Source organism: Haemaphysalis longicornis, unplaced genomic scaffold (genome assembly GCF_048455015.1).
Source record: "Haemaphysalis longicornis isolate Haplotype H1 unplaced genomic scaffold, Haemaphysalis longicornis Haplotype H1 scaffold_2, whole genome shotgun sequence".
Lineage (NCBI taxonomy): Eukaryota > Metazoa > Arthropoda > Arachnida > Ixodida > Ixodidae > Haemaphysalis > Haemaphysalis longicornis.
Window position 1 is genome coordinate 264,122,822 of NW_027526295.1, and position 12,691 is coordinate 264,135,512.

General features: G+C 45.0%; 1 protein-coding gene across 1 annotated transcript in view; it reads left to right on the plus strand.

Annotated features, from left to right (window-relative positions):
• LOC144170608 (fibronectin type-III domain-containing protein 3A-like) overlaps positions 1 to 5,353 on the plus strand; it is a 72,868-nt gene extending 67,515 nt beyond the window's left edge. Inside the window, exon 29 of the mRNA XM_077700510.1 lies at positions 2,424 to 5,353. The gene's annotated coding sequence lies outside the window, so the exon portion shown is untranslated. The remainder of the gene's footprint in view (positions 1 to 2,423) is intronic.
• Positions 5,354 to 12,691: the final 7,338 nt, after the last annotated feature.

Sequence of the window (12,691 nt, forward strand, 5' to 3'; positions counted from 1 at the left end):
CAGACCAGGCCCATGCTCTATGGTGCTTCTAAGCTTTCATCTGTTGTGTATTGCTAGATTTCCAGTCTCTTGAGGTCCTTGTATATTAGCTCTTCCCGCTGTGCTAGTGGTACTGATGCCTGTCGAAATTGGTGCCTGTGTGAGCACAACAGCCAGAGCGGTAGCAAAATGACTGATAAGCATGGGAACGTGGGGGGCCACTGTTTTTAGCCATTTCCCTGTTTGTACCATTGTCATTGCTTGGGGACTTGTTCCCATGTGTTTTGTGCTGTGTGGGGGACCTAACTTTGAAGCAGCCTACCCTGGTAAATTGGGACTCTTGATCGTTCAGACAACTTAGTGGGTGCTTAGCTGCGTTTCTTAAGCTAAATACAATTTACCTCCCTTGTAAAATTCATGTCTTTGAGGGGGCTTTTAGCCGTAATGAACCAGTACAACCCACCTTCTAGCGCACTGTGCCCTATTTCAGTGCCAAAGTAATGACTAATGGCTAATTGGCATTTCCCACAATACTTGCAAGCATCATGGCACTCACCACAGTGACTTGGTGGGGTGGCTGAAATATTGTGCTGCTGCTCATGAGGTCGCAGGTCTGATTTCTGCCTCTGGAGGCTGTGCTTCTAATAGAAGACAACCATAGGCTGTGTGTACAATGAAACTTGCGGCTTGGCTAGTTGGTCCATAGTGTTCGCAAAAAAAAATTTAGCGCAGAACAGACAAAATGCAGGAGAAGACGGATGGGATTGGTGCTACTGCAAAGGTCTTTATTTTGGCCCCATATGTTCGGATATATAACAAGTCAAGAATGCACATCATGTTCCGTAACATGTACAATTCACACACAAAAAAACCAAGTCCTCCTGAAGGGACCATGAAGACAAAATACAACTTAATTTATTTTGAAAGAACTAGGCTTTCAGTACCTCACTAAGCTCTACCCCAGCCACGGAAGACATTTTGTAACTGAAAAAACGCAGGAAGTATTAAAACTTCTAAACTTTGCGCTACAGTGACGTGTTATGGGCAGGAATTACGTCAAGCATTAACAAGCTATCAGTGTGTTTAACTGCACGTGAGCATTGAAGTGATGTGATCAAATGGAACTAGAGACCCCACTACGATAATCCTCTCGTGTATCTTAGAAAAGTTGCTATATGGTGACTAGGGAGTCGCAAGTGCATCGCAGGTTTTGTTTATTATCTTCATTATATTTGTTCGAAATTTGCGATAAAACTGGCGTCCTTGTTATCAGGACAAGGCAGTCTTTCTAATGAACCAAACTTAAGTTTTGTACTTTGTCTTCATGGCCCTTGAACAAAAATTAAAAAAACTCTACCTTGAAGAGTGCCACCGACGTGTCACTGATACCCCCCTTTGCCATGTTTCATTGTGTAATATGCCGCCAGTAATTTGCGTGCATTTGAGCCAGGGCTTCTACCCAAAATCCTCATCTCATTAAACTGTGCTAGATTTAATCGCTAGTTGCAGTTAGTCAAATGTGCACTTCCTCTATTTCGTAATGCCAGTTCATGTTCCTCTGCTCAGTTGTTTATACAGCGTCCCGTCTGACCAATGTATGCTCTTAAGACAGCAGGATCTCTTGCGCCACTCCAGTGCGAAATTTTACAGAGGGCCTGGTGTTTCTTTTCACAAGCCCGCTTCTGTGCAGAAAAATTGCGTGGGCATAGGGAAATGAGCTTCCTTGTAACCAAAAATACAACAGGGATGTGTTGACTTTTTTTTTTTTAACTTCATGTGATGGGAAACTTTATATACATAAGGATCGTCTTTTGTGACAAATTTCCCCTTTCCTTCCTCCTGCTGGCCTTGATCTTCTGGAGCAGGTTCTCTGCTACCTCTAAAACTGCCAAGCATGGAAAACAAACTGAACGCAGCCTCTTTACCTGTATTTGAAAAGCTTGCGTCGTTTTGTGGCGGCACAACTTTGAGTGCGAATCCCAGGCATAAAATTGTTAGATGGTATTTTTTTTTTTCAAGTGTGGAATTGTAAATGTTTCGGTATATTTGTGCATGCTCATCTCTTGTTATGTGTTCGAAAATATCGCTATAAAGTAAAATCTGTTGCAGTAGCGCTAGGTCATGTTTGTCTCTCCTGTGTTTTGTCTGCTCTGTGCTAACATTTATTGTGAATGTGTGTACAAGGTTTTGGTGTCTACTAATAAAAATCCCAAGCGATCTAACTAACCCTTGGCCCTTCTTATGGCAAGCCTCATAACCCACCTTTGTGCAGGTTACACGCTAATGCTGCGACTAGCATAGAGCCTGGGCTCTGAATTCTTGCACGCCTAAAGCCCTCACACCAGGGCTGACTGTCTGTACAGTGAAATGTTGTTTCCGAAATAGTGGCAGTCGGGGGGCAGTCCAAGTGCATACCACCCTCTCTGTGCGCGCGCATGGTGCAGGTTCGAGGCGCAGCCCTCTGCACCGACCCGTTCCGGAGGTGTGCTGACGGGGTGCTTGCCTTTGAAACCGGCTGCGGAAGCAATCTGTAAACGTGGGCCAAACTGTGCATGGAGCTTTGCGTCGACCGTGACTGGACTCTGTGCACAGACCTCTCGTAGTTCTTCAAACCGGAGCGCCGGGTGATGGCGTCTCGCACGCCTTTTTTCGAGGGAGGGGTGCAGGGGTCAGGGCCGCAGATGATGCTGATGATGATGCACTTGTTTCCCTGCACACTTGTTGTGAGGCAATCTCTGAAGCCCGCTTCTGGTCTAGCGCGGCTTTTTCTGTCCTGGGCACCGTGTCTGTGAAAAGGGGGTGGGGCACAGTGCAATGTTGTCTGCCCTTTCCTTGTGGCCCCCTCAATGTCATGACCTCTGTCAGCTGCTTGGTACTGTGTGTGGGCTTCTCTCCCGTTTTCTTTTTAAACGCGTGCGTGTTTGTATGTGTAATGTCTTGCACCGGGGATCTTAACTGCATGTGTGCGTATGTGCATGTCATGTGGCAATGTGCGTGTACAACTTGTGAGTGTGGCAGAACTTGTTGTGATCTCCGTTGTGTATGTGTGTGTGTGTGTGTGTGCTTTTACAGAAGTTGACATTTCAGGAGGCCGTTGGACAATGGTGTTCAGCCAAGCTTCTTGACTCGATGGGGGGGAGCAGCTGTTAAAAATTGACAGTTGTGCTGACAAGCCCACCTTTCCCCCTCCTCCTTCTTTTACATTTTTGTATCCGCTATGTTTCTTCTGCCACTTTTACGAAGTAGGGAAGGGGGAAGATTCTTCTAGACCGATGCAGGACATTGGCAATCCGCGCTGCTTTTTTCTCCTTCCCTGGTCACACACTGTTCCGTGGTCAGTCTTTCCATTCCCTGCAATGGACCAGATATGCTCAGCCAGTGGTGGATCTCTCTCAAGGACTGTTTCCTCATTTTGTTCTCCTCCTCCTCCTCCGCTTCCTTTGCAATACTCGAGCCTCGTGGATCATGGCACCCACTCATTTCTCCTTCAGTTGACTGGCCAGCACCTTACACAACGCTGGCCCAGCCACAAGTGTACGCCACTGCATGCTGTATTTTTTTCTTCCTCTGGGTTTGCTGCATTCCTCCCAGTCGGCCTGTTGCAGGGTCACAGTTCCTGGAACAAATCGTCGAGGAAGTTCTCTGCTAGGGATTGAGGCCGCCTGTGAGCCACCATTTGGGAGCAGTTAGTCGTATCGACCCAGTGTGGAGAGGTTCGTTATACAACCTGCTGCATTATTTTACCCGCCAAGGATCGCCTAGTGTCGCGGCAGTCCCGGTGCCACATTGGGTTCACGACTTGAAATCATGCGCCTGTGCTTGTCTTGAAACTGTGCGCGAGTGTCTGTAAGCCTTATTTTACAAATGTATAAAACTTTTTTTGGGTGTACTTACGTGCGTTTATTTGCATTTATTCTCCCTTTGAGGGACATCTTCTACTCAGAAACTTGCATTTTACAGCACAAGCTTTCAGTGTTTCAGCTTTTCTCGCAACACTGTGGGGATTACACCAGCAGCTGGTCCCGTAGAACACCATGTTCATTTAGTTGTCACACACTGCGGGGATTGTTTGATTTTTGGCATTATTGATGAAACTTCCTCTGGCTTTGAAGAAAGGTGGTTGGGTTCTTTTACAATATTGCTTATCGTTGTTTTGCACATAGAAGGTAGTGTTTTATCACAAAAAAAGGGGTGGGGGGGAATGGCTAGGCCTGTAGGGATTTTTTGAGGAGAGCTGTTAGCTGTGGGGGCCTACATACGTTTACGTCCTGCTCTGTATTGCAGGCAGTTATTTTTTCGGCTTCGGTCTTGCAGAAGCACAGGTGGCACTCTTTTTTTCGGAACACTGCAAGCTTTGTGCGTGCCTGTTGTGTAAAGACGCTGCAACCAAACCCGCTGTTCTGTTTTAAAAATCCGTCTCCTGCTGTGTTGTGGAAATGGCTTTGTAGCAGCATTCGCTGCAAAATCGTGCCCGGAGGGTTGCTGCTGGGGTTTCTCCTAGTTTCCAGAGCAAGCCTGGCTGTGCAGCAGGTCATTTCGCATAGTAACGCGAGCGGGTGGAGACATGACACATGCTGGTAATCAAAACAAAGGTGCTGAGTGGAGGTTCCGCAATGGTTTTAGAGTACGGAGCCAGGTGTGTGTATGGGTGTGTGCTTAAAGTGCGCTTGATAAGGGCAGCGAATCGTCGCACTGTTATCCCTGGTGCAATTTTGGGCTTAGCAATTGGCTACAGCTCTGGGAGCAGAAAAGCAGGACTTTAGGGTACTCTCCAGAGAACAAGCATTTACTCGCCTGCTCTTGAGCTTTTTTTTTTCTTTCAGAGCCTAACTGCAACAGTTTTTATTTTTTGCATCTTTGAGGGACGCAGCGTTGCATTGTTATGAATGTGCAAATGTGAATGTGCAGGCATGACGTGTAAGGGAACAGATGAGCATGAGGTATTTTTGACATGCATGTGACCAGTCCACATTGTTTTATCAGTGCGCCGAAGTTTTTACATATCTATGGGTTTATTAACAGAAAAATTTTATTTTCTTAAATATATAGTAGTATTACCTGTCTATAATATATATATACATATATATATACACTTATTGAGATATATATATATCTACAAAATGCGTCGTATATATAATATACATAAGCTCTCCAGATGTTTTACACGCATTTCTTGTTACTCGTGCGTTCTGTTACCGAGGAGTTAAAAAAAAAAAAACAGCGAAGTGTCAAGGTGCAGTGTGCATTCTTCCATCAGATAGTGATTGCTGTAACTGTTCCTTCCTGTACGCATTGTTTTGCTCACAACTAATTTTCTTTTTTGCTCTTGTATGATACCTGTATATTGCTAAATGAATAAACGTATTCGCAACACGTGTTTTGTTTGTGATGCTGCCCTCGGCCCACTGTTGTGCTGTTGGGATCAGAGGTGTACTGGTTACAGCCATAAATGTATTTTTTTTTGTGTGCTAAATTTTTGTTTTTAAGGAGCCATGAAGACAATAAGTTTGGAGCATTGGTGCATTGCCCAAGACCAATGGTTTTTGTGGAAATTTCAAACTTATAATGTGGATGTTAAGGAAAACTGAAGCACTGGCAACTTCCTAGCTGCTTTCTGGCGAGGTCTTTGTCAGAGAATTGTTACCAGCACAACTCGTGGGTGCTTACCAAAACTATAAAGAAATATGACTGGGCGATTGTAGTAGGCCTCTAATTACAATTCATCATATCGCTTGAATGCAAAAGTGAATTTAGCACACTTTTTTGTGCTTTTTGGGCACTGCTGCTGTCTAGTGCAAAATTTGCAGTTTTTCAATGCTTGTGCTTCTTGCCGGTTGAAACTTGTGGCTAGAATAAAGCTGAGTGAGTTGCCGAAGGCTCGATCATTCAGATTGAACGAGGCTGTATTTTGTCTTCATGGCCTTTTAAGTCTGCTCCACGGTACAAAAATAAATGAAATAACCTGTTAAAAATTGTAAAGGCATTTCTGACAGAGAGCATATGACAATTATGAAGGCATTCAATATCTGGACGACACAGTTGGCAAGTTGGCCCACATCAGTCGATTAGTCGTGAATACCACTTGCAGAAGTCTCTCATTATTACAGTGCCAATAGCATGCAAATGGATATACATCTCCCAATACATTTTCACGCACTTCAATTTGGAATGTCAAAATTCAACCATAGTAAAACTGTAAACAGGGAGCTTTGCATCCCTTGTTGCCTCTTCGGTGCACTCTTGCTCTGCAAATGAAGAGCTGTGGCCAACTGTGCTCTCCTCTTCTCGCAGTAGGAACTCAACAGGCCTATAGTAAAAAAGTGTTCTAGTCTACTAAGATTAGAATGAAACGTTAGCTATGTATTACGGCTGTGTGAACAAGTGACAGCCATTCATGAGCAAGACATGCATTGGGCGAGTGGTTCATGGGGGAGAAAACGACGGGTGGAAGTTGTAGGAGGATTTGTATCAATTCAAGGTGGAGGAACGTAAGGTTGTGGAATTGTGAGAACGGGGGGAAGGGTGATTGTCCAAAGAGAGTGCGGCCCCACCGAAGGCGTCTGATGGCAGTGAAGGCGGGCCTGCTGTCGTATTTCAGTTTTAGATGCAACGCATCTTGTGCTCGCACCTCTGTCCTTCCTGCGTCTGTCCGGCGTTGTCCGCACAGCTGCGCCTCTCCTCCTCTCCTCTCTCTGATAGCGAACACACTCTCCCAAACAGCTGCGGGTTGGCGCAGCACACTCTCACTCCGTTGCTAGGCGCCGGTGGGCGGCGCTGTGCATGTGCAGTACTCTCTCTCTCCGCGCTCTCCTCTCCTTCGGGCGCTGTGAATATAAAGCAGCATGCCGCGCTCCGACGGTCTCAGTCGACGGTCATCCGCGTTACGCTTGCACTCTCTCGCAGTACTCGACGATTGCTTTATGCAATCGTCGAGTCCCTCACTGTGCACTTTACGGACTCATTCTCGTCTGCAATAAAGACCGTACCTGAGCATACGTGTACTGCATGTGCATTGCATGGTGAAAATGGAAAGTTACGCCCACCTCCCCTTCGCATGAGAATCCCTGCTATAAGCGTAATCAATACGATGGAAAACGCCAATGGAACCCCCCATGAGATGCATTGCATCACACCAGGGTTCCCGCGAGGGGAGGTGGGCGTAATTTTTTGGTAGCATCTTTCTATATGCCGCTCTCTAGAAGGCATAGTAGGGCAAGCTAAGAACTATGCAATAAGGCGAACAGTGAGCTGCCTCTCATAGCTGGTTAATTTGAGTGTGCATGGAGTGAAGATATGAAAGCGTACATATTGTCACGAGACGTAGCAGTGGGCACTACCCCACAGCATTGCCAAATTGTAAAGGGGTTGGTGCTCAGGGGAGCCGAGGAAGCAATGAGAGGGGATGCCAAGCCAGCTAAACCTCTTCTTCAGAAGCCCCTTCTAATGTTGTTAGATGACGGGATGCCAAAAGCATGGCAGTGATGATCCGCGATAGTGCACGTCAATGGCGTTGTAGGGGAATGTCCTGTCATCTGCCGCCACATTACAGTATGTGTATATGGAAGTATACTATATACGTGTTAGCCAGAGTGGCAACTGGTGGTGCAAGCAGATGACATTTTCAGGATTAGTGAGTACGCGATTTGAAGTGTTTGAAATGTTTAGGATAATACCACCAATGTAGGGACTAGAGCCACAACGAATGTTTTTGGAAGGGGGGTATTATCAATTAAAATATTGATGAAGTCACTTTAGGTACTGCACCTTTTTTGTTATCATGGTGAGGGCTATTTTGGAGGAAGAAAGTGAACGGTCTATGATGCACACACAATCGGGGGTAATAAGGCATGCTGGTTAGGTAGTCTTTTTCAAGTTTACTCAGGCTAATGTGTCAAAACTAGAATATAATATCACTGGCATGGATGGAGTGGTATAGGCGGGTGACATAGTCAAGAGGGGAAAGCTGGGGTAACTGTTTGAAAGCATTCAAGGAAAGTACAGGTACAGCAGAGGCGGGGCAGGTGAACCCGAAACATGTTTATAGAGCATGTGCATTATCACAGCCCCAATCTTTAAGCGAGATCCCTTACATGCCTCTGAGGAGGACAAAATGTGGTGAACATTCTTTCCCGATACGTGCTTGTTGTGGAGCGTTCATACTACGTATTGCCACCCGGAAGCCATCTGCTCTTGGCAAATATGCCATGCGAGCAGTGTCTGCGGTGGGTTTGATGTTTGTGAAGACGGGCAAAGGAGGCAGGAGGCGACAAAATTAAGCATCATGGGCAGCATTCATTGAGAGAGAGAGCTCTTTATTAGATGAAAGCAGAGAGGTTTGCCGGCATGTTCCTGCCGACATGCTACTCTGCGGGGATGGGGAGAAGGGAGTAAAGGCCCTAAAAGAAGTAGGGCAGAAGAAAGGGGAAAAAAGAAGAGATAAAAAAAAAAAGTGAACACGAAGCTTTGCATGGTGACTTAAAAGTCCGCACAATCTCACAGGTAAAGTTCTAAATTGTCTCTGCGACGCCGATTCCATGTAAATAGTCAAATAAAGCAACCAACACTTTTCTCCGGGACGATGGAGAGGGCCAAGCTCCAAGGAGACCTTTCAAAGATATAGATGCGTTGCACATGCAATGAAGGGTATTGCACACAGAATAATTGTAGATCAAACAGCCGCATTGGAGCAAGGCATTAATTACACAACACTGCAGGAATCGAGATGTTTCGACTCACAGAGACAGAGAAAACCTGCTGGCTATGTGCGGGACTTGCTCCCATGAGGGAAATTCAATCACGAAGGGGTGTGTTGTGTTACATCGTCCACGTGGGAAAGCTAGCCAAAAGAGATTCACTGAAATTTGCGATCCCCGCAACATTTAAGGTAGGATCAATATGTGTGTTTGTGCTACACCTATATATTGGTGATGATTATTAATGTGCCTGTTATCCTTTATATCTGCAGGCAGCACATCTCGCGCCAGTGATCGATTGAGCTTGTGACATGACATCCTCCCGTAAATTTCTAGTGTGGGCTAGCTAGTAGGATCAGGAATAAACCTAAATTACTTGGAGCCTAATCACGTCCAAGGGCAGACAGCCAGCTTCAGCGACAGTAACCACGACAACCCTCTGGGAAGTCCGAGGTAGATATGAAGGCAATCGTTTTTTGCCGCATCTAGCTGTTTTCTACTTGTGGGTGCAAATACATCTGCGACATCGGATGCACACCAAAACCCATATAATAACGCACATGAGAGAAAATGGCAACTCAAGTTTTGGTCGAGCATTGAAGACATTGCGTTTTTCCATTCCCTCCCAGGCACCAAATTCAATTCCGTCTCATTTCCCGCCTTGAACCCTTTTGCCATTGCGTATTAGATGCAACGTCCCTGGAATTGATTATAAAAAGAATATGCCTCAAAGCGGCTTGTTACAGTCAACACATGGCCACATTAGCCGGCTGTACTCGGGCACAAACAAAATTTTTACAGATGGCTCATGCATACTTGATCGCAGTTTCTCTGGGATCTTTATTTCATCCACTGGCCAGATGTTCTCTTATCGCCTCGAGCGGGCAACGTCGTCTATGTCAGCCAAGCCTCACGCCATCAAGAAAGCCATCCGGTACAGTCTCCGCCAACCGCCGGGGCAATGGACCATATCTTCACAGATTCCAAGGCAGCACTCCAAAGCCTACATCGCAGCGACTGCTTCAGCATTCACGAACACTCCTCTCGTGAAATAACATACTTGCAGTACCTAGCCAACGACACTGGGCACCAAGTAACTGTGGTGTTTCAGGGAATGAGAAGGCATGTATGAAGCAGCTCGCAGGGGCCTTCAAATGCATAATATGGGGAAGGTCTTCTTCACCAAGCATATGATGCCTCAGCTTTGACGAAGGCACTTGTTTTAGTGGAGCAGAACCGTCTCTGGTCTCTTCAAGAGCACCAGTATGCCTTCATGCTCTACATAGTCCACCGAGCTCAGACTTAGGCTGCCAGAGCGACTTCCACACCAACTAGAAACTTTATACCCCCGATTATGCCTCAATGCAGCGCTTACAAAAACATACCTGCTTCGACTTGGTACAACCTCGAATCCTTACTGTGATAACTGTGGATCGCCGAAAACCGTGGAACACGGCACTGTTACAGTGCCCCGCTTATATGCTCGCAGGAGATGCCATTTGGTGCAGGAGATCGGGCTCCTACGCCCAGGGCCAATCAGCTTAAAAGTACTCTTCGGTCCATGGCCCTCCCCTTCAGCTCAATGTAAGGCACTAGTGGCATTATTTGAACACCGGGACGAGATCGTCATCACTGAAATGATTCAAAATACTACTGTGATTGTGATGTTCATCGAACTGTTCACACAAACTGCATATCTTTTTTTTTACTTCTTTTCTCCTCTTTCTTGTGCTTGTTATCTATAGGGCCTTTTCTATCCTCTCCTACCCATTCCCCCGCCGAGTAGCGCGTTGGTGTTGAGATTCTGGCAAACCTCGGTTTTTTTCTCTAATAAAGAGCTTTCTCTCTCTCTCTAATTTACTTTTTGTAGGGTTAAAGCGCAGAGTGTTGCAAGATTATCTTACCCGTTTCAACTACTTTTCTTTTTTAAGTTAGACCACTCGTTTGTTTGCACTCAGATTGAATTCTGTATTAACATCGCATTTTATCATTGATGACCACTTTTACATGGTCAATTCAAAAGCTAATAAAAACATTTTCGCATATGGCATTTTGCAATGACTGCTACTCACTGAATACATATTGTGAAAAGGTGGCACCAGCTGCATTGCAAACAGAAATTCTTGCAGCTACATCGCATCGCTGAAACAGAAATTCTTGCATTTTGGGACGACATGCATTAACTAATCAGAATCAATGTGGCCGGAGCTCTTGCCAGGCAAAAATTAGCTCTTTCGGTTCTGAAATGTTTGGTCACCGGTCTGTATGGACAAAGTTGGCCATAAAACATGACTAACATGCATGGACTGAATGCAAATGGGCAAAAAGCTATGCAACACAAAAAGAAATTTATGGCGCTTCCGTATACTCTGACAGCCCAGACTCTGAAATTACAGTCTGCTACTTTTATGCTTTTAAATTTTTCGGGGGCTCTTGCTCTTATTGCCGCAGTAGAATTTTGTGACGATCTTAAGGCTGAAACCTAAGCTTTTAACCCTTAAGGCTTAAACTTATACTTCAACTTTCTTTTTGTAAAAGTTGCTTCTTCGTTCGCACTCAAACTTTGGTTTTACGCAACGATCGGCGATGACATGTACTTTTGGGGGCATTTTGTAATCAAATGAAAATATTTTAATTTTTGGGAACCCCACTGCCTTGTTGGCATTATGAGTGGCTTCAAATGGCTGCGCCATCTCTCATTACTAAAAGATAACGCTTTGTTTTCTATGATACATTTTGCTTTAGCCACGGTGTGGCATCTGCTGATAGCGCCTGGTTTGAGGCTATAGCATGTGAGAATGCACGGCTGCAATTAATGCAATTTATGTTTGTTTTTTCACTCTCTTTCGCCTTGGGCTCAGCACTCGGCTTTCCCCGTGAGCAGCACTGTAACAAGAAGGTGAAGGGCGAATCGAGGAAAGTGACGACACTTGCATCAATTGTAATATGCATGCTCACATGGTATACTGGTCTACTTGGTGCCATCAGCAGATGGCATGCAGTACGGAGCAGGTCACATAACTGTCGCAGCCAAGCGTTGAGCACATACTAAATCCACGGATTGTCTGGAACACTTTCATACGTCCCAAATGTGATACTTCCATGTATTTTGACCATTCAGTATCTTACCACACGTCATACATATGCATGCTTTATACTGTGGACTTGACACTATGTACAATGAAGAAATTGATATGTCAGCCGAATAATAGAAACATGACTGGTGTGTATTGCCTTGCACGTTACACAGTGCACATCCAGAAAACACAACCCCCAAAAAAGATCGTTAGAATTTTGAGCTGCTTGCAAAAAGTAAATAACGCCAGCTAATTTTAGCAATACATAGATGAATCTATACAACGTACAAATCAGCATATGTCATTCAAAATCTTTTTATAATAGAAAAGCGAGTTCTAATGTGGCTTTTTTTGAGGTTCATTGAGTGATTGGGGCAATATTACGTACACCCTTAGGAGATGAAGAGCAGTAGCACCTTTTTAGGAACCTTATTTATTGTGCTTTGTTCATTTGCTGTTTGATGTCCACCGTCAACTGCGTCCGCAAATACATGCGCAAATATATATCTAAACTATATCTATATGTACCTAAACATGGATGCACAATGTAAGTACAATGGACTTGGCATTGCATGTTCGGCTGTTCTTCGGACATGGTATGTTCCGTAGACCTCCGTGGGTTCTCTGTATTTGCGTGTGTGCGTGCGTGCACATCACGGAGGGCGCAGAAGCAGTAGTGGCAGTAGTTGCTCTCTCTTTTAATTTGAAAATATATGAAATTCAGAATGGTAGGAAAAAATATTAAGAAAAATTGCGCTGCAGGTGGGGTTCAAAGCCACAACCTCTGTGTGTGTGTGTGTGTATATATATATATATATATATATATATATTATATTATACCACAAAATGTTTATTGAGGAATGGACTGGGAGCGGTGAGTGCACGTACCAAGACGCGATATCGTTAGCGCGAACGCGAGAGTCGCCTGGCCACCTGCGCAGT